Below are 21,809 nucleotides of genomic sequence, written 5' to 3' on the forward strand. Positions count from 1 at the left end.
ATGCAACTTGATTAACCTCATGGACCCTGCCCCCCCTCTATCTGATGGTTTACCACTGGCATACCCCCTTTATTATAATATACCATGAAGCTTCCATGTAGGTTATCAAATATCTGTAATTGTGTTTACATAAATGTTACTGTTACATGGTTATAGATTGTGTATGTGTGTATTCATCCCCTCCCCACAAATTTGTCTTTTTCTCTGACTGGTTTTAAACTCCATAAAGGTAAAACAGGTCTTTTCAATTCCCTCAATTCCTGGCTTACAGTATACACCCAATGCCCATGTTTTTTTTTTAATGAACCAGTGAGTGAGTAAATATATTACATATGTACCTGCAATGCATTTACTTTTGAATGAGGGAGTGAATGAATGGCAAAGCCCCTTAATCATAGGATTTCTTATGACTCATTTCCATATCCTAAGAGGTATCCAAATGAGCACATAATTCTTATTCAGTATTTTCTTACTGTCTGGGGGATAACTCATGCATTGAAAGAAAACATAGTTTTTCCTGGAGTTTTTTGGTCTGGTGTGGCAGTTAATTTTGTGTGTCAACTTGACTGGGCCCCTAGATGACTAGATAATTAGTAAACTATTGTTTTTAGGTATATGTGTGAGTGTTTCTGTAAGAGATTAGCATTTGATCAGTAGATTAAGTAAATATCTACTCTTACCAATGGGATAGGTATCATACATTCTATTGCAGATCCAGTAAAAAAATGAAAAATAAGAGGAAGGTCCAGTTTGTTCTCTCTTCAGCTAAGAAGGGCATCTTCTCTTGCTCTTGGACATCAGACCTGATGGTCCTTGGATGTAGAGTAGAAACCATCCACTCTTCTCATTCGAAGGCTTCTGCAACTAAAACTAAGTCATACTGCCAGCTTTCTTGGCTCTTCAGCTTGCCATTGGCATGTCAAGGGCCTTTTAAACTTCTGAACCAGGACGCACAATACCCAAAATACATGTCCTCTTATACATCTGTCTGTGTCTTATCGGTTCTATGGCTCTGTGGAGACTGAATGAAATCATCTCATCATCAAGTAGCACTTGTATATTTTTTTTCCAGTCTTTACATCCATATCAGACTGTTGTCAAAAATTTGGACAGACAAGCTCCTTCTCTGTACTTTCACCTTCAGGCACCAAACCAGACCCAGGATCAACTATAGAAAGGACAAGCAGAAGTAAATATGTGTGCACTTTCTCTAACTTACACCAAGTTCATCCTGAAAACAATGTATTGCTGGCTTAAATTCTGCAGAGCAGGTGGACATGAACCTTTATGCTTTTCTCCAGCTTCCTTTTATTAGGAAGGTGATTTCTAAATATGTAAACAAAACAAAATTATTCTGCAAGCAAATTGTAGGTGCTCCATTGGGTTTATTACACTGGGCTTCAGTCTTTTTTTCTTTTAATTCACTTGCAAATGTGAACTTGGCGGATGTTCAGTCTTATTGTGGGAGATAACAAAAGGCCCAACGTGTCATGTACATCACATTTCAGATTGCAATGATAGTTTACCTATAATTATCTATAATTCATGTCCTTCTAAAAGGATAATGAGCTGCATTTGTCCTATTTAGCAACCACTCATTAGCTAGATCTGTAGGTCTGCATGAAGTCATTTGGGCACCATTTATAAATCTTTCCCTCAGGCCTAACTCTTTAGGGATTTTAATGCCCTTGGTTATATTTTTTCATTTTAGTCCTTTTGATGTAGTTTCTTCCCTCCTAGTAAATTAATTAAAGCATTTTTCATTTTATAAATCATAATAATTATCTGGCAGTTGCATAGATTCCATCATCTTTAGGCTGATCCATTCAAAGCAGCTTTCAGCATTCAGTGCAACTTGTTCCAGAACTGATTTGATTACAGCCATCTGTATTGACCATGAAGGCAAATTCAATAAACAGACTGCAGGAACTGTGATTTGCCCACCGAAGACGGGAACAGCAATAGGTGCAAACCATTCATTGTCCTTTCTAGGAAAGACAAGAAATCAATGAAGCAAATACTCATCCCTGGAGCTATGTAGGCGGGGACATCAACCTCTAATACCAAAAATAAAGTTCAATTGCCTAACCCAAATGTAGAAAATGTTGAGTTTTTTAAAATTACTTATTTTCAAAAAGCGTGTTAATCAATTATCTTTTTCTTGTGTATGGGCATGCATGGAGATTTGTCCTAAATTCTATCATCGGAACAAGTTCTTTGGAAAACTGGATAACTATTTACCATGGAAGTTAGGCACTTGATCGTTATGATTATATAGTGAGTGACAAAACAGCAGAAAAACATAGTCCTGGGAAGGAGTAAGATAGAAGCTAAGACCGGGTAAGATTTTAGTGTGACCATATTTACACTAATGTTCGTTTTTATTACAGTTTGGAAGGGGTAAAAAGAGAAAGAGCCAAGTAATTTAAACAAAGGTTTGCTGTGAAAATTGAGCCTACATTTCACATTATGTTGACATTTTGTATTATAAATTAACTCAAAAGCGCCTTCCCATTCTTCAGAACCTACAAAAATGAAATAGAATAAATGACCTGTCGTCAAAATTGCAAAAGTAGCCGAAAGGTCAGCTATAGGTTTGCATTTCCAACTCCACAGAAGCAGACATTTTCTATGGCTGGCTTGTTTTTTAAATCAGAAATGCACATGTAGACAGAAAATGAACAATTGCAGTCTTATTGCCCTGACTTACTGAAAGACTGGAAAGTAGAGTTGCATAGGATACAGAAATGGTTCTTATTTTAATCTTTCTGTTTTTCTAACTTAAAATATATTTTATATTAATATAGTGACTAAATACATAGGCTATGATCAGACCGGTGAGGTTGAGACCTTGTTTCTTTGCTTAATGATGCAATTAGACCAAATTACTCATCCTACCTGAGACTTCTTGTTAAATGAGATGATAGGACCTCTACCATATAGGAGTGATATACATATCAAAGGGAGCATGCTTGTTGGCTGGTACTTGGCACATATGAAGCATTCAATCACCCTCACTGCTGTAGTTATACAACCATGAATTGGGAGTTGCTATATCCCTCATCAACTCTAATCCCGACAACCATAGCTCTAGAAAACCTGGACAGTGCAGACAGGATTTGGAGAAAGAAGAAACCTAAATGGGAGAGCCAATGATCTTCACTCAGAGTTATATGCTTTAGACAGACAGACAGACAGATGCATGCATGCACACACACACAAACACACACACACACACACACACACACACACACACACACACACACACACACACACCCCTTACATGTTAAAGTCAACTAGGATTGTTAAAATATGGATTAACTTAAAGAAACAAATTGTCACATCTAAACAAAGGAGACTTGGTTAAAATTCAGATTTAGATTGACCAGGAAGAGTTATATTTAAACATGATTACCATGTTGTTGGTAGAAAGTGTTTCTTAGAATAATCAGGTTTGAAGAAGCTAATAATAGAATACTAGATCTGTAGCTGTCGCCTGTGAGTCACTGGGCTGAGCAAGGGGAAAACTAAGCCCACTGTTATGTCAAGGCTTAAATATCGAATGAAGGCCACTGTAAAGCCACAGCGAACAAAGGCAGAAATGAGGAAACAATCATCATTATCATGATTTGTGACTTCTCAATTGTGGCTTTCCCTTCCAAATATAGAAATGATAGACGCTGTGTCTTCTTTGAAAGTTTAGGGATCTTTTTTATTCATTTCTTCTGTGCATCACCTCGCACAGTTCCTAACACGCAGCTGGTGCCTATCCAAATTTGGTGGGTCAAATGAGTTCAACAAAGGTTCTGAACAAGGGAAACAGCTCAGTGGATGAAATTCTGCTTGTGTGGTACTAGAGATCTCGAGACAGCCCTTGGGCTTTATGTCTGTGTTGAATGAGCTGTCTGAGGATAGACTCATGCATTTGAATCGTGCATTGGATTCAATAAGTAGAATTTCTTAGTTCTTTAAAGATGCACAATTAAACAATACTTACTAATTATCTCTGTCAGAACTATGGCTAACTTACCATTAAATCAAGTATTGTTTAGGAAATAATGGTAATTTTTCCTGGTCCTCAAGTTTTCTGCTGTTTATTTTTGCAATATTTATGGAAAGTTTTTATTTGTTCTAGCTGATTCCCTTTCCAAAATCTATTAGAACTAACTATAACCTAAGACACCCCCCCACTTTTTTATTTGTTGGTTTTTCAAGACAGAGTTTCTCTTTGTAGCCCTGCCTATCCTAGAACTTAACTCTGTAGACCAGGCTAGCCTCAAACTCAGAGGTCCACCTGCCTCTGCCCTCTGAGTGTTGGTATTAAAGGTGACTCACATGACCCCTTTTAAATAATACTGCATAAACAATGAGTTGAGAGGCTTTTAAAGTCTCCTGTTTTTGTAATGCTGTAACTAGCTCAACAAACACCAGTGGCAGCCATTCAGACAACTGCAGCTCTTAGTGACATTCATATCCTAACAGTCTTCACAGAGAATGCCCCGTTATGAGTAAGTTAGCATGTTCTGTTTAGCATTGTATACCTCCATACTAGTTCAGTCTTTACTTAGAGACATGTTTGTCCAATAGCCAACGGTTCATCTGATAAATGTTTAGTGTCTGTTTGTCAAAAGCATTTCTTGGCTTCACGGATATAATTAGAGTGAGACAAATAAAGTCTACTATAGCTTATAATCTCAGTTTGGAAAGACAGATAAGCAACTATGTAAACAGATAGACAAGGCTAATTTCAGATTGTAATTAATGCTTGGAGTCAATAGAGTGAAATGTTTGCAGTAGAGAAATGAAAAAGAACTGAAATTGCATAGCCAGGGGACAGTATCTCTGAGGATGTTATTTGTGGGCTGAAACCCAAAGAATGTAACTCAGCCTCGGGAAAACCTGTGTAAACAAAGAACAAAAATACAGGGTGTAATAATTTTTGATACTGAATCAAAATTCCAGCAGGTCTTTGTAGAAATTAGCAAACTGATTTTCAAGCCCTTGTAAGAATTCAAAGGATGCAGAATTGAAAAAAAAAAAGAAAAACTTTGAAAAGGGGTAGTTGCTACGCTTACAGTCAAGACTTATTCTAAAGTCACAGTATATAAGACCTTTGTATCAGTGCAGAGATAAAGAGATCAAAGGAATAAAATACAGAATTCAGAAATAAGTCCACATGTATGTGATTAATTGATTTCACACAAAAATGCACTTCAGGAAGGGAAGCCAAGTATTTTAAAGAATTACTGTTGGACAATTAGACGTCAATTTTTAAAAGAAAGAAAAATATTTATCTAAACCTCACACCATGAGTTTGCTTCCTGTTGCTGTGATAAAACACTCTGACCAAGAACAACTTAGAAGAAGAAAGGGTTTATTTCATCTTTCAGGGTACAGGCTATCCTCAAAGGAAGCCAAGTCAGGAATTCGGGCAGAAACCCGACACAGAAACAATGGAGGAGCATTACTCTCTGGCTTTCAGCTGCCTGTCTTACATAGCCTAGGCCCACCTGCCTAGGGATGGCACTGCCCACAGTGGGCAGTCCCTACTATATCATTTAAAAATGAAGAAAATGTCCCACAAACATGCCCATAGGCTAATCTGAACAAGGCAAATTCCCTAAATTGAAACTCCCTCAGAGAACTCTAGGCTGTTTCAAGTTGACAGCTGGAGCTAAATAGGAGACCATACAAAAACTTAACTCAAATGGCTTATAAAAATAAATGGTTGTACAAGCTTGCATTCCCACCAGCAGTGGAGGAGAGTTCCCCTAGCTCTACATCCTCTCCAGCATAAGGTGTCTTCAGTGTTTTTGATCTTAGCCATTCTGACAGGCGTAAGGTGGTATCTCAGAGTTGTTTTGATTTGCATTTCCCTGATAATTAGGGATGTTGAGCAATTCCTTAAATGTCTTTCAGCCATTTGAGTTTCCTCTGTTGAGAATTCTCTGTTTAGTTCTATAGCCCATTTCTTAATTGGACTGTTGGGCATTTTGATGTCTAATTTCTTGAGTTCCTTATATATTCTGGATATCAGTCCTCTGTCAGATGTGGGGTTGGTGAAGACCTTTTCCCATTCTGTAGGCTGTCGCTTTGCCTTGTTGACCGTATGTATCCTTTGCTCTACAAAAGCTTCTCAGTTTCAAGAGGTCCCATTGATTGATTGTTTCTCTCAGTGTCTGTGCTACTGGTGTTCTATTTAGGAAGTGATCTCCTATGCCAATGCGTTCAAGACTACTTCCTACTTCCTCTTCTAGCAGGTTCAGAGTAGCTGGATTTATGTTGAGGTCCTTGATCCACTTGGACTTAAGTTTTGTGCATGGTGACAGATATGGATCTATTTGCAGCCTTCTGCATGTTGATATCCAGTTATGCCAGCACCATTTGTTGAAGATGCTTTCTTTTTTCCATTGTGCACTTTTGGCTTCTTTGTCAAAAATTATATGTTCATAGGTGTGCGGATTAATGTCAGGGTCTTCAATTCGATTCCATTGGTCCACATGTTGGTTTTTCTGCCAGTACCAAGCTGTTTTTATTACTGTAGCTCTATAGTAGAGCTTGAAGTCAGGGATCGTGATGCCTCCAGAGGTTGTTTTATTGTACAGGATTCTTTTGGCTATCCTGGGATTTTGTTTTTCCATATGAAGTTGAGTATTATTCTTTCCAGGTCTGTGAAGAATTGTGTTGGTATTTTGATGGGGATTGCATTGAATCTGTAGATTGCTTTTGGTAAAATTGACATTTTTACTATATTAGTCCTGCCTATCCATGAGCATGGGAGATCTTTCCATTTTCTGACATCTTCTTCAATTTCTTTTTTCAGGGACTTAAAGTTCTTGTCATATAGGTCCTTCACTTACTTTGTCCCCCCTGTTATTTGGTGAATCCAATTTAGATTTCTTTCACATGTGTATATATTTTAAGAGACTTCTGCCAGGCAGTGGTGGTGCATACCTTTAATCCTAACCCTTGGGAGGCAGAGACAGGTGGATCTCTGCGAGTCTAAGGCCAGTCTGGTCTACAGAGTGAGTTCCAGGACAGCTAGGGCTGCACAGTGAGACCCTGTCTCAAAACACACAGAATAAAGGAAACTTCTGCTGTATTCATTGACCGTAAGACCCCCCTCAAATGGCCCTCAGGTTTAGCTTTTCCTTTTTGTATTCCCTCCCTTTCCCTCCTCATCACTTCCCCTCCTGTTTTGATCTTCCTGTTCCAGTGCCCACCCACCCCCCAACTCCATCCACAACTATCTATTCTATTTCCCTTTCCTAGGGAGATCCTTCCCTCCAGCTAGTCCCTTACTTTATACCTAACATCTGTGGTTATATGGGTTGTAGCCAGCCTATTGAAGACTTGGGAGCTAACTAACATCCATATATACCATATTTGTCTCTTTAGGTCAGGGTCACCTCACCCAGGATGATTTTTTTTCTAGCTCTATTTATTTACCTATGAAATTCATCATTTTTTGGCAGCTGAGGAATGTTCCATTGTGTAAGTGTTACACATGTTCCTTATTCATTCAGCTGTCATTGACAGACATCTAAGCTGTTTCCAGTTTCTGGCTATTATGAATAGAGCAGCAATAAACATGGTTGAGCAAGTGTCTCTATAGTAGGATATAGAGTCATTTGGGTATATGTCCAAGAGTGGTGTAGCTGGATCTTGAGGTAAATCTATCCCCAGCTTCCCGAGGAACCACTACACTGCTTTCTATAGTGGCTGAAGAGATTTGCAGTTCCGCCAGCAATAGATGGATGTTCCCCTTACCCAGAATAGCTATGTTTTTAAGTTATTGGAAATGAGAAGACAAACCTAAAGCTGAGAGTGTATATTATAAAATATCCTATTTGAAAAGCGACTCCATCCAGAATATGTAAAGACGAATTCAACCATCAGGAAACGAGCATTTCCATTGAAAACTGAGCAAACATCTTGAGCAAGACAACTCTCTACAAGGGACATTAAGATATTCAGATGGCAAACAAACATATAAAAAACAATGTACACCAGTAGCTGTTAGTTCACCCATTAATTACCAAGTTCAAGGTTACAACGAGGAGGTGGGGTAAGAGGTAGCCACTCCTCTCATATGTTGTTCATGGAAATACAGCATGTTTGACCTCTTTGGGGAAAAAAATACTGTTTGGCATGGTTTGGGTTGTTGTTGTTATTGTTTTAAGTCTACCGTGTATCTGTTTAGCCTCCTTCTAGCCATCTAGTCCTGTGTGTTTATGGAAGAGAAATGAAATGTCTATGGTTTGCAAAGCCTTGCATGCAAATGCCCTGCAGAATTACTTCCAACAGTCCCAAACTAGAAGTACTTCAAACTGGTTCCAGAGGTAAATGGCTAAAACAGGCTGTCCTATATTCATATACAATTCTGCTGGGCATAAAAAAAAAGGAGTAAGTTATGGACCTAATAGCAAAATGAGTGAACCTCAAAATACCGTTACTCAGTGATCCAACCTGGAGTCAGACGGGTAGAGAGGGCCTGGACTGTACAGGCTCTCAAAGAGCACAGGGGGGAGTTGGGTCTTCATTTGGGGTCCAATGGGGAGCAGCCAGTGGAAGATTTTTTTTATTTGATTTACACTGTAGAAGCCCCACTTCCGTCGCATACATGGGAGAGCCGCAGAGGTAACAGGAGACGAGCTAAAACCTTCAACAACAATCTTTTCAAGAAAATAGGTTGGTCTGGACAAGAGTGGCTGGATTAAAGATGGAGAGAGGGAACTTAAGAGAATATAATCTTACTCAAATCAGCAGCTTTATGCATTGGTTTTAATTTTTAGTGACTGGTGGAGTGGATATTCGTTACAGAGCACTGGGTTATAACCCTCAACATAGGACAGCAGGTCCACTTTCTGTCTTACTGTCAGCCTAGTGTCTGGTTTTGTGACTTTGGACACTCAATGTCGCAGCACTATGTTAAACCATTGATGTTTTCCTTCTTTCTTTACTGATGTCCAGCTCTTCTAGAGAGTCCAGCACAATTCAAGTCAAAGTGGGCATGGCAGGACTCTGCTTTAGCTACATGTGGAGAATCTAGCATCCTCTCAGACTCCTTAGAGGTTAGACTGAGATGTATCTCTTCTTGATGAACAAGTATCCCTATTGCATGATGTTTTTTATAGCCCTAGGCAACCCAGAGCTTGTGTAGAATTATTTAGGAGGATTCTGACCTACACCCCAATGCAGATAATGTATTGATATATGAGTTCATTCATTTATTTCATTTCTCCAGCCATTCTTCCAATAAGTGTCTGGTGACATTTGCTATAGGTAGAGAAATAAAATAAAAGCCAAAAGATTGTGGCCAAGTATTATTTCAACCGTGTCTAATATACTCAGGGAAATGTTTCTCTCGTCTTTCTAAGTAGACTTCTTTTCGCCCAGAGCTAAAAAGAACCCACATTTACATCAAAGAAAGTCTACACTTTCTTCAAAGACAGGCGGTCCTGAGTCAGTCCAGGTATCTGGCTACAACAGTAGGATCTAGCAGCGTGCAGTGGAAGGTCCACTTTATAGCTATTTTTATGCAGGTTCTTTCTTCCATGCCATTAAAAATATCCCTCGAAGTTAAATTAGCAGTTAGCAGTTAGCTGTTGTGGTGATGCTCCAGTAATGCCTCCTGGGAAGGAACCCAGCAGCTCTCCATCTTCCCAGTCCTGTGTTAGAGGTAACTCCCTCCTGTAACCCTCTGCTCACTAACAACCGATGATGGAAAAAAGGCATAGAACTAAGGTGGCTACCTAACAATAGTGGGGTCTGTGACTGAGACATTTAACTAACCATTGATAAACCATAAGGCTCTGCCATTGCCAATACTGTTGAAAAATAGGATTCATATTGGAGCAGCTTACTGAAGAGGCTGGGAAAAAAAAATGCAAGACAGCACAAGAAGCATGGCATCCGTATGTCATCTCACCAGGTCAGGGATAGATAGCGCTTACCGAGGACACTCCTCGGTTCTTTTCCATGCCACATCTTTGACCTGGGAAGGATTTTCTGTGTTTTCCATCGTGGCCATTGAATCCTGGAAACATTATAGAGGGATCCAGACCACCTGGTTCTGCACCAACCTCACCAGGGATTTCGTTCTCTCCTTCTAAGTAGCAGAATACTCAGGTCTTGGTTCTAGACTGTCCTCTGTGTTTAATAGCTTACTGTCTGATGACTTGAAGACTTTTCTTGCTAATCGGGGCCTCTTGCAACTTTGGTTCTCTATTAAATGCCTACTAGGCATCTCAACCTCACACCTAACTCTCCCAGCCCCAAAGCCTGCTCCTCCTATGGCGTTCCCTAGCTTGGCAATAACAACTGCAACCTCCCTACTTGCTCAGAAACCCTTGGCACCCTTCAAAATTATAGCCCACATCTTATTAATCAGAAACCCTGTCATTTCCACATAAGAAAGCTGAAGAGCATCCTTTTAGCTGCACGGCTGATATTCCAGACCAAGCCACCATCTTCCCTGACTCCTGGTTTCACTTTGTCCTCTTGAAGATCTATCTTTAATCTAGTGTAAGCTACCCTTTGAAAACATGTGTTACTTATCCCCACAAACTTCCAAGACTGATTTCTCATATTTCATTGAAAAGCGGTCATTGTAAAGCAGTACAAGGTCTACAGGAGCAAACCTTACAACATTGCTTGCCTGGCCTTTTACCATTCACCTCTTGTAGGGGGTAGCTGTTCTTACCATGCCCTAAAGCACCGCCCCTAGTAAGGTAGCAGGTAACTGTTATACCTGCCTATGACCTTGAAGTACCTGATCCTGGGGCATGGCCGCTTGGGGACCCTTAAGACCTGGGATGCACATGCGCAATGCTCTCTTCAATACCTTGTGATGTTGGAGGCTGGGATGGACCAGGGCAGATCTCGCCTAAGAACAGTGTTGGACTGTGCCTCACCCTTCCAGGATCCTGCAACAAATTCCTTAATTCTGCTTTGTGAGTTAACCTCCAAATAAATTCCTTTGCTCATTAAGTAGACTCCATGGATTGCTAGCGATATTTCTCCCTTTACACTCTATTACCCAAGTTCTTCAGCTCCAGTGATCTTGCCAAGCACAATTCTGCATGTGAATGTGCCAAGTACAGTTGCACCTCGGGGCCTTGGTGTTTGACCCTTCTGCCTCCTCTGTCCTTCCCCAAGTAGCCCTGTGGCTTACCCTATTTGATCTGCAGTTCCATTCCAAGACACTGCTTTAGCAAACACAGAAGCTTTCCCATATGCAGTAAAGTTGTAAGTCCCTCCCTTTACAACATACTTATCCCCAGACCTTTGTTTTTCTCAATTGCATCTGTCATTAATGAACATTTTGTCTACTGATTTGTTTCCATGCTCTCTTGCCACTAAGTTGTAAACTTTGTGAGAACAAGGAGTTGATTTGGTTCTTGCTGAATGCCCAGCACACACAGCAGTGTTCAACACATATGAATTATATTGAACTAAATTAAAATATGATTTTTATACTCACAGAGCTGACTGTCGGCATTTTCGTGATTCTATTTAATTAGCAGTTTCTCAATAAACACTTGTTTAACTGGTACAGAATTAAGCCCGTGACAGCCCATGTCCAAAGCCCATGTTCTGCCTTGTGTATAATTCTGCTTCTCCTGAATGAAGTTACATTCTGGTGAGACATTTCCAACTTCTCCTGAGGACTTTTATTTGCTGGGCATTGTGAGGGTCAATACACTAGTTAAAGGCCACAAAAAGTGATGAAAGTATGTTTGTCCCTTCTCATTTACTTGGAATTACCCAGCAACTGATACAGGTGGGTTTTTTGTTGTTGTTTTGTTTTGTTTTGTTTTACTTTATAGAAGAACCAGGCCAAATGTTCAGGTCTGAGCTCTTAGCATTGTCCCATAATTCATCCAGTTAGGCGAGACTTGTCACCGTGTAAGCCTGCAACCAACTGGCAAAGAACCCTCCTCCTAGAAGGATTCAGAATTTCCTCTTATCATTTTGAAAATTCTAAAGTAAAGAAGTATTTATTCTTCTGGAGTAGATAACTTTCAGTCTGTTTTTCGTGGAATGGATCATGCGGCAATATGCGACCTGAACACTAGCTGCTATTCACAGATACAGACCAGTCCTTAGTGGATCAGCACCTCGTGTGTAATTTTTGTTTCTTGTTCATTTCCCTGTACAATGCAAGTCAGTGGGGTAGTGTTTCCTGGACCCAGACACCTGCCTTTGTATTCCCATCTTGCCTCTTGTTTGTAGGAGATCCTCCATTCAGAAGGCGAGCAAATGTAAGACTCTTCTGATGGAGGATTATGGTCTGAACTGTTGGAGACCTGCAAACAACTAAAACAATAGGGAGGAGTGTGGGGTCGAGGTGCTCCTCTAACTGCCAATTCTAAGCCGTTCCAACAGTCATGCAAAACCCCACCTTGGACTTACATTGTTAATCTTTCTCTAGGTTTCAAGTTGACAATTGACATTAACCATCACCCACAGACACACACACACACACACACACACACACACACACACACACACACACACACACACAAGGAGAGAGAAAAAGTGCTCCAAATATATTATACTTTTGCACATTTAAGATCACATTTTATAATATTCAACTGTATTTTTAAAAGATAATCAGCCTTTGCGAAAAGATACAATTCTTATTTTAAAAACCCCATGGATTATATGATTCCATTTACATGAAGCGTCCAAATGAGGCAAATCTATATATAGGGAGAAACTGAATTAACAATCGCCTAGGGCTGGGAATGGGGAGAGGATAAGTGAGGCAGGATTGGTACAAGGTTTCTTTATTAGATGGTAGGAAAGTTCCAAAATGAGATTACAGGACCGGTGTCACAGTTCTCCATTGGAAATCACTGAATTGTGTACCTTGCATAGATGACATCTCGATCATCCTTCATAGAACTTGTTTATTTATCTTTTTTCTATTTCATGAACACTTTGAGATCACCTCTTGACTATGTCTGTCCAACAGTCACCTGGTGAGCAGGTCAGTTAGCATGTAGCTGTTCACAGCCTGTCCTAGCTGAGGCACCATATTATCTACAAGATTGACAACAGGAACACAATGACCATGACCTCTGTCTCCAGGAGGTTCATGGTCTGTTGAAGGGATAAGATGAGCATGAAGTACAGTGTGCCGTGCATCCTCTAGGAGTCCAATTTGGATTCATGTGAAGCAATCTAAAGCAGAAGAAAGACTAGTAATGTATAGACATATTTAATATTTAGAGCATTGTATTTGCCATGACAAAGAAAGACCTCATCTCTTTCTTTCCAGAGGGCTTATACTTTATTCATGCTCAAAGTACTCCCCTTTCTCCATTTACTACTTAATGCATGTTTCTTGAATTAGTGTGTCAGCTAGGTTGTTAGATATTAGGAAGTGGTTACCTGCAAACTCGTCACGGAAAGTCCGTATTTAGCTTGACTTGAAGCCTTTCAGAGGTGCTCGTACGAGGTGATTCCTGACCTCAGTCTTAGAGGATGAGATTCAAAGGGAAGAGCAGAGGGAGGGGGACAAAGCGAGAGGGTACGAGGCACGTTTGGAGCACCTCTTTCTTTCCATTTCTCTCTGTCTCTGTCTGTCTCTCTGTCTACCTGTTTGTCTATCTGCCTCTCTGCCTTTCTCTCTCTGTCCCTCTGTCTTTGTCTCTCTGTCTGTCTGTCTTTATTTCTCTTTCTCTCTCTCTCTCTCTCTCTCTCTCTCTCTCTCTGTGTGTGTGTGTGTGTGTGTGTGTGTGTGTGTGTGTGTGTGTGTGTGTGTGTGATGGTCAATTTTTTAATTGTTAACTGGATTAGATCTAGAGTCCCCTAAGAGATGAACCGCTCGCCATGCCAGTGTATGTGTTGGTGGGATCTTGATTAGGTTATCTGAAATGGGAAGACCTGCCTACTAACTAATACCTGTGACACCATCCCCTGGGCTGGAATTCCAGGCTGTATAAACAGTAGAGAGTGAGCTGAGCACAAGCATTTGTTGCACTCTCCTTCCGGACTATGGATGCCATGTGACCAGCTGCTTCATGCCTCTCCTTCCTTGAGTTCTCCACCGGGATGGACTGTAGACTGTAACCTGGAACTGTGAATCAAAATAAACCTTCCAACCGGGCGGTGGTGGTGCACGCCTTTAATCCCAGCACTCGGGAGGCCAAGGCAGGTGGATCTTTGTGAGTTCAAGGCCAGTCTGGTCTATAGAACAAGATCCAGGAAAGGCACAAAGCTACACAGAGAAACCCTGTCTTGAAAAACCAATAATAATAATAATAATAATGATAATAATAAAATAATAATAAATAAAATAAACCTTCCTCCCTCAAGTTGCTTTGGTTAAAGTATTTTATCACAACAGCATACACTGTATGTGCAAATGTGTGTGGAGGTGTGTATGTATATGTAAGCCAGAGATCATCCACAGATACCATGTCTTGGGGTCCATCCAGGTTATTTGTTGAGACAGGGCCTCTCTCTAGTACCTGGGGCTTGCTGATTAGTCTACACTGGCAAGCCAGAGAGTGCCAGAGATCTTCCTTTCCTTACCTCCCAGCACTGGGATTACAAACGCATACCACCACACCTTGTGCTTTTACATGGATGCTGTGGACCAAATTCGGGTCCTGATGCTTTCACAGCAAGCAATTTACTGACCAAACTATTCCCCAGTCTCTGCATATTTGTTAATACAAATACTTGCTACAGGAGCGAACATGCCCTTGTCATTTTAGTGGCTTAACAGAGTAGCCTTTTTTTTCTCCTTATTCAAAGTCCAAGGCTCAGAGCTTGGTCACGGGAGTTCATCTGGACACTGTGACTTGCAGCATCAGCCAAGGTGTTGCTATTTAGCCAGTGGTGTGGAAGATCCAGGAGTGTCTGAGGAACTCCTGGACAGAGGGCAGGCATGGACAGAGGGTTCATCAGCTATACAAACATCCTTCATGCCTGATCGCTGTCACAGGGTCCCACTGAATGCAATAACAACAGAGGAATGCAGTTCCTGGATAGGCCACCCTTCCCCCATCACCACAGCACTATCCATGGGAAGAAACAAATCTTTTATGGACAGCTTGATTTCTGACATTCTCACTTGAATAATTCTATCTTTTTATGTCGCAAAAGGTAGAATTACACCTATTGATTACTCTCCCTTCGATCACTTTGTTTATGAATCAAGTAAGTGTGCTGAGATTGAGCACAAAGAACGTTAGAATTATATCTTGAGTAGAAAAGACAAATATGCATTGTTCAGGCTGTGAGATGAGACCTGTTCAGTAATCATCTCGAGGGTAAAATTTCACTGTGGTCTGTTGTACCTAATAAAAAGTACACTCAATCATACAGAGATCCGTAATCTACTTTTCTATCTATCTGAGGTCCCACATGGCCCAGTGAATGAGTCATAGCAGTTTGAAGGCACTTAGTGTCTTGAGCTAGATCTTGTTTGCCTGGATGTGGTTTACATCCACATCCCAAGATTTTGAACAAAACTGAAGGTTTAAGGACCTTCTGTAATGAGATAATTTTGAAAACAAAGGAAGGAGTCTTTGCTAATCCATTAGCACATTTTTGCATCTAGCCCCTCACATGTTGATAGAGATACCTCTAATGTATGTTTTTATTTCTTTCCATGAAATGACCTTGTTTTCAGAACACCCTTTCAAATGGTAAAAATCAGAAGGAGCCAGGAGGATTATTCCTTGTCATTTTGCATTGTAGTTGGAATGAGAAATGTTCTCTGTAGACTCACGTATTTGAAAACTTGGCCCCCAGTTGGTGGCACAGTTTGGGGGAGGTGATGGAACTTTTAAGATGCAGTCTTGCTGGAGGAAGCCCGTCGCTGAGGGGGAGAGCTGAGACTTTATAGCCTTGCCCTCCTTCCCGTTCACTTTCTTTGCTTCCTGTGTGTAGTTGAGTTGTGATCTCTCAGCTTTCTGATCTCGCTGCCATGCCTTCCTTCCCTGCCATTGTAGACCCTTAGCCCTGCGCAGCCTTAAGTAGCTTTTGGTCGTGGTATTTGATCACAGCAACAGAACAGTAACTGATGCTGGCAGCAGAATAGCTTTGATAATGTCCATGAAAAAGTCAAGTGATTTGCTTTGTTTTTCCTTTTTCTGGACATGTTTAAGGTAACTAAAAAACATATTCTTTTTATTAGGTGTTCGTGAGAAGTGAACAGACTCAAATCTTAAAATAATACCGTCATTTGTTAAGAACTGCTGTGGGGTGGTCTGTATATCAAGTGTGTTGCTGATTGGTCAATAAATAAATCACTGATTGGCCAATGGCTAGGCAGGAAGTGTAGGCGGGACAAGGAGGAGAATAAAACTGGGAAGTGGAAGGCTGAGAGAGAGACACTGCCAGCTGCCATGATGAGAAACAGCATGTGAAGATGCCGGTAAGCCACAAGCCACGTGGCAAGGTATAGATTAATAGAAATGGATTAATTTAAGCTGTAAGAACAGTTAGTGAGAAGCCTGCCACGGCCATACAGTTTGTAACCAATATAAGTCTCTGTGTTTACTTGGTCGGGTCTGAGCGACTGTGGGCCAGGCAGGAAAACTCTAGCTACAGAACTGCCTGTCAACAGGCATGGATGAGGCAGGGGCAGGCTGTGCTTCTTACACAGCCTGGGGACCAACAAGCTCCTTTTTCTTTTTTCTTTCTTTTTTTTTTTCTTTTGTTTTTTGAGATAGAATTTCTCTGTGTAGCTTTGTGCCTTTCCTGGAACTCACTCTGTAGCCCAGGTTGGCCTCAAACTCACACAGATCCGCCTGCCTCTGCCTCCCGAGTGCTGGGGTTAAAGGCGTGCGCCACCACTGCCCAGCCAAGCTCCTTTTTCTTTACAGCTCTGGGAACTGGACCCAGGGTCTCCTCCATGTGAAGTATGTACACTAAAATTAAACTGTGCCCCAGCCCCACGCTCATTTCAAAATTACAGTTCTCGCTTAGGCTTAAATTCTTCCCAATACCTCATCTTAGAGATGTCTTGAAATTGATTACCAAGAAAAGAAAGTTCTCATGAGAAAGAGAAGAGACGAGGAATATATCCATGAGTTAGAATAAATTCAACAGGATTCACAATGATTACCTGGTAAACTATTAGGGTACTATAAAGAGATGGCGTGGCCTATTCAGGGACGTAAGCATTACAAACCTATTAAAAAGTTCTCAGTTGTTAAGAGTCCCATTTTACATCTCTAATTGCTGACATGTACAGTCTTATTGCCAAGGGGATGGTTTATTCATCTTGTACCTGTAGGCTACCAGTTACTATATTATGTTTTATAAATGTCTGATTGAGTTGTCAGAAGTAGGGATTTCCCCCCACCTCTTTTAAAGATTGTAAGTTTCCCAGGGCAGTCGTAACAATACAAGCAGTAAGTGGTTTAAAGTCTATTACTTTATTTTCTCACAGCTCTCGAGGCATTTACCAACCATCAGACATGGGAGCAAACCTCTGAGTGGATTATGCTTTTGCCGTATTGTTTTGAATAGCAACTGTGACTGCAGTGGATTTTAGTACCTGGAAAAACAGTGCTGCCATTTCAGTATCTTCGGCGGTATCACAATAACTTTTTAATCCAGGTAGCTTGGAGGGTGTTGGAAAGTGTTCATGACATTCTATTAGGCCTCAAAGAGAATGCTGGGTAGAAACTTAAAAAGAAAAGTGTTAGCGGAAGCCTGGAGCAGATGAGCGGGCTGTCACTGGGGTCAGGGAGAGGAAAGCAAATGTGAGTAAAGGCTTCAGAAAGGATGCTGTTGACATAATGACAAGGCTCTGGCAAGTGTTGCTTACAGTATAAAATAGGGTGCCTAAACATGATCTAAGATTTTCACACAGAATGCTCTAAGTCTCATAAAAGTGAGAGGATTGACTATTAAATACAAATACTTATAGGCATAGATAGATAGATAGATAGATAGATAGATAGATAGATAGTTGGCTTACTTAAGTCTTTCTACGTGTCAAATTAATCAAATATTTGAAAAATGGCTTCTAAGCAGAGCTCATAACTACAGAACTATCAGGAAAATGTGACCTAAGATGTAATCCTATGGAAAGACTATAAGTTTTTTTTTTTATTAAATCCTCAAAAAATAAAATCAAAGGCAGAACTTCATGGGAAGTTCCAGATATAAGGGAAGGCCCAGGACCTTATAGACTTGCCTGGGACTCCAACCCCACTCGGGGATGGAACTGTTTAAATGCTTGAGTTTCACACAGAGTCACCCAGCAGTCTCTCAGGGAACTCTGTGTAGAAAGGGCTTGTCTTGAAGAGGTCTTCAGCTAGGACATTTTCCTAATGATAGGTTCTGAATTAATGCACACAAATCCCATGCCGTTTCTGAGATGATGGTTATGTTAGAAGCATGCTTAGGTTGTACTAAAAGGACCAGGACGAGTACAGTATATAAAATGTTACTTGCATTCCCTAAGCTTTTTGAACACAAATAGAGCATAAGAATGTGAGTTGTATGATAGAAGAATCTATTTTTTTAAAAAAAAAATTAATTTAAAAGTTCAATGAAAGATTGTTAAGAAGGAAAAGCCAAGAACCTGGAGACTAGAACTCATTTTAAGGATTGTCTATTCATTTCCTAGGGTTTGCATAACAAAATCCCACAACTGAATGGTTTAAGTGTAACTTTACTTTCTTACAGTTCTGGGAGCTCCTTTCTATTGCCCCAGGGACCAAAAGCAATAGTGAGTAAGTTTGAGACAACAGGACTGAGCTCCAATTGGGGAAAACAAAACAAACAAACAAAAACCAACAACAAAACAAAAACGAGCAACCCTGCACCCAGCTGGCTTTCAGGGTTTCTATAGTCTACACACTGCTGTTTGCTTCCCATTTTCCCTTTTTGAAATGCTACTGTCTTAGCATTTGGGCACATGGAGAGCTTTGAATATGTGAACTCTGAAGCTCACAGCAGACAAGATGAATGACACCCAAGGAGCTATCTTCCAGAAACTACACCTGAGGAGTCTGTTCCACACCTCGATCTGCTTAAAGGAATGATGTCCTGTATTTCAAGTTCACGTTCTAATGAGGTTAAGACTTGGTGCTCATGTGGAAGGAGTTACATAGAATAAATGACTGGAGCAAGACATCATACTTGTTGATAGCACTTTAAGACAGAAACTCTATCAATAGCAGAAAAACTGTACAGACTATTTTTCTCTCTATGAAAAGTGATCCACAGATACTGCTGGGGTCTGTGACAGCCCTGTATGATACCCAGTGAAATGGTGACAACATTACAGAAGTGTGTGAGCAACTGTAAAGGGTTATTAACTCTCCACAGGAAGACATTTCGAAGGGTACCTTCAAAGAGTGCTTTCCATAAAGTCTCTCAGATGAATGATGTTGAAAAGAAAGAGATTTAAATGTCTTAACTTAGACATCATTATAATCCCACCTCCCAAATATGTTTCATGTTCATGTTTTCTCTCACTTAACAAAGTAAATGAAATGACTTCATCTTCAACTTTCGGTGCCAAAGTACTAGTCAAGACTATTATCTTTGCTACTGTGGTCTTTGACCTTAAAGATGGATATAGGAAAACAAAACCACTTGTAGAGTTGTAAGATCTTACAGACATCTTTCCTCAACCACTGTAGGGCCCTATTATCCTTGTGATTTTTCAGAGGGTACTAAGGCATGGGCAGTAGGAGAGATCTGTCCTGCCTCTATACCTATATAACCGTATACTTAATTACATGCCAACTAGGCCTGAGCTTTATTGATTGTATTTTCTTATTATTTGTAGGCTAGCATCTGAGGCTTTGATTCAGGAGACCCAGCCCTTCCCAGAGCTAATTCCTAGAGTTATGTAAATGATTGCCTTTGAGCATACAAACCAACCAATATAGAGACCACACCCCTGAGTTATGTAAATGATTGCCTTTGAGCATACCAACCAACCAGTATAGAGACCACACCCCTGATCATATTGTGTATCAAACTCATACACAGCACATCAGTATTGTCCCTACCTAAATCACCAAATGTACTAAACAAGTGAGGACTGCCTCATCCATAGATTTTGGTGTGTATTTGTGTTTGTTCTTTTCTAAATAATTTCAAATTTCCCATGATCCACTGATTTTTTTTTGCTTGTGTTCATGTTTGTATGTTTGTTTGAGACAATTTTGCAAATTTTCTAGTTTTCCTTCTAGAAAGGACATTTTATGTGACATATTTTTATCTTTTACTGAGATAATTTGTAACCTAACATATGGTTTGTCCCAGTATATGGTCTAATATTCATGAGGAAGACATGTATTCTGTTGACAGTAGGCAGATTTTTCAGGATATTTCTATTAGTTCTGATTGTTACACTGAGTTAATTATGTTCTTGACTTCCTTATGAGGCTTCCTCTGCTTGTTCTGTTCATTATTGAGAATGGGGCGGTGAAGTATTCAACTATTATAATAGAATTGTTTCTATTATAACATTTACTTCATATGTTTTAGAGATCTGAAATTCGCTGCATGTGTGTACATTAGTATTCCTGCCTACTCATTCCTGCCTTTGAACTCCTCTAGTGAACCTTTCAGAAAAGCATATTTTCTATTAAAATTTTCCTTTTGGGTCCTTTTAAAGTTTTGTCTTTAACAATATTTCTATTTTGTTCATATGTCACTTTCTATATATTTTTTACACTTGTTCCTTTAGTTCTTTGATCTTTAATAAAATTGAAATCTTTTCTGACTAGAACTATCATCAGATTTCTTATAGTTTCCAGTGGGATTTTTTTCTCTTTAAATCGGGCATCTTCTGTTTCCTGGTTTTTTTTTTCCCCATATGGCTTGTGATTTTTGTTATCATTCTTGTTGTTAAAATCTAGAGAATTTGCCTCCAACCTTGTGGAACTATGGGTTAAGGTTTAAATGTGAATGTTCCTCATAGGCTAATGTGTTTGAATATATAAATATATGTGTAGAAGAATTTCTAAGCAGTCTTACAAAATAAAGAACACAGAGCCAAATATAGGGGTGAAAGCCTTACAGATCAGGGAGATAGTGAGAGTCACCAACCACCTGACCTCACCAGCTCTGTAGCCTCCAAAAAAAAAGAGACTACTTCCTGTCTACCGGCGCCTTTATTGCCTTGCTGTTGCTCTTCTGCCCTCTCATTGGCTCTTAACCCAGCTACCTCACTTCCTTGTCCCTGTCTGTCTGTACAGACCTCCAGGTCTCTATGGTTGGTGCTGGGATTAAAGGTGTGTGTCACCACACTTGGCTGTGTCCTTGAACACACAGAGACTCTACCTGCCACGTGATCGGATTAAGGGCATGTGCTACCACTGCCTGACTTTTGTGTTTACTGGTTTACTATTTCCTCTGATCTCCAGGCAAACTTTATTAACATACAAATAAAATATCACCACATTTCAGCACAAATAAAATATCACCACATATAAGTTTAAATATATGCCCAGTTGGAGGCATTGTTTGGGGAGGATTATAGCAACTGTAGTATACAGGCCCTAGCTGACAGAAGTGAGCTGGCCCAGCCCTATTTCTGACCCATTCTCTGCTTCTTGTTTTACCATCACTTTGTGGCCAGACACTTCACGCCCCCACCAACGGTGACTGAGCCATGCTTGTTGGCATCCCTTACCTACCATTATCAACCAAAACCTCCTGAAGCCATGAGCCAAGACAAACCCTCTACCCTTACGTTCCTTCTGCCAGGCATTTTTGTCACAAAGATGAGGAAAGTAAGAAATATATTGTGCCATCACTCTTCCACTCTTGTGGGTGTACTTGGGTGTTGTGGTTGTTGGTGGGTGTTG

At 40.3% G+C, this 21,809-nt stretch overlaps 1 protein-coding gene across 14 annotated transcripts in view; it reads left to right on the top strand.

Moving 5' to 3' along the window:
• Positions 1–21,809, top strand: part of Anks1b (ankyrin repeat and sterile alpha motif domain containing 1B) — a 1,024,799-nt gene that overhangs the window by 518,641 nt on the left and 484,349 nt on the right. The gene's annotated exons all lie outside the window — the stretch shown is intronic.

The sequence above is a fragment of the Peromyscus californicus genome, unplaced genomic scaffold (genome assembly GCF_007827085.1).
Source record: "Peromyscus californicus insignis strain IS unplaced genomic scaffold, ASM782708v3 Scaffold_24__1_contigs__length_46423439, whole genome shotgun sequence".
NCBI lineage: Eukaryota > Metazoa > Chordata > Mammalia > Rodentia > Cricetidae > Peromyscus > Peromyscus californicus.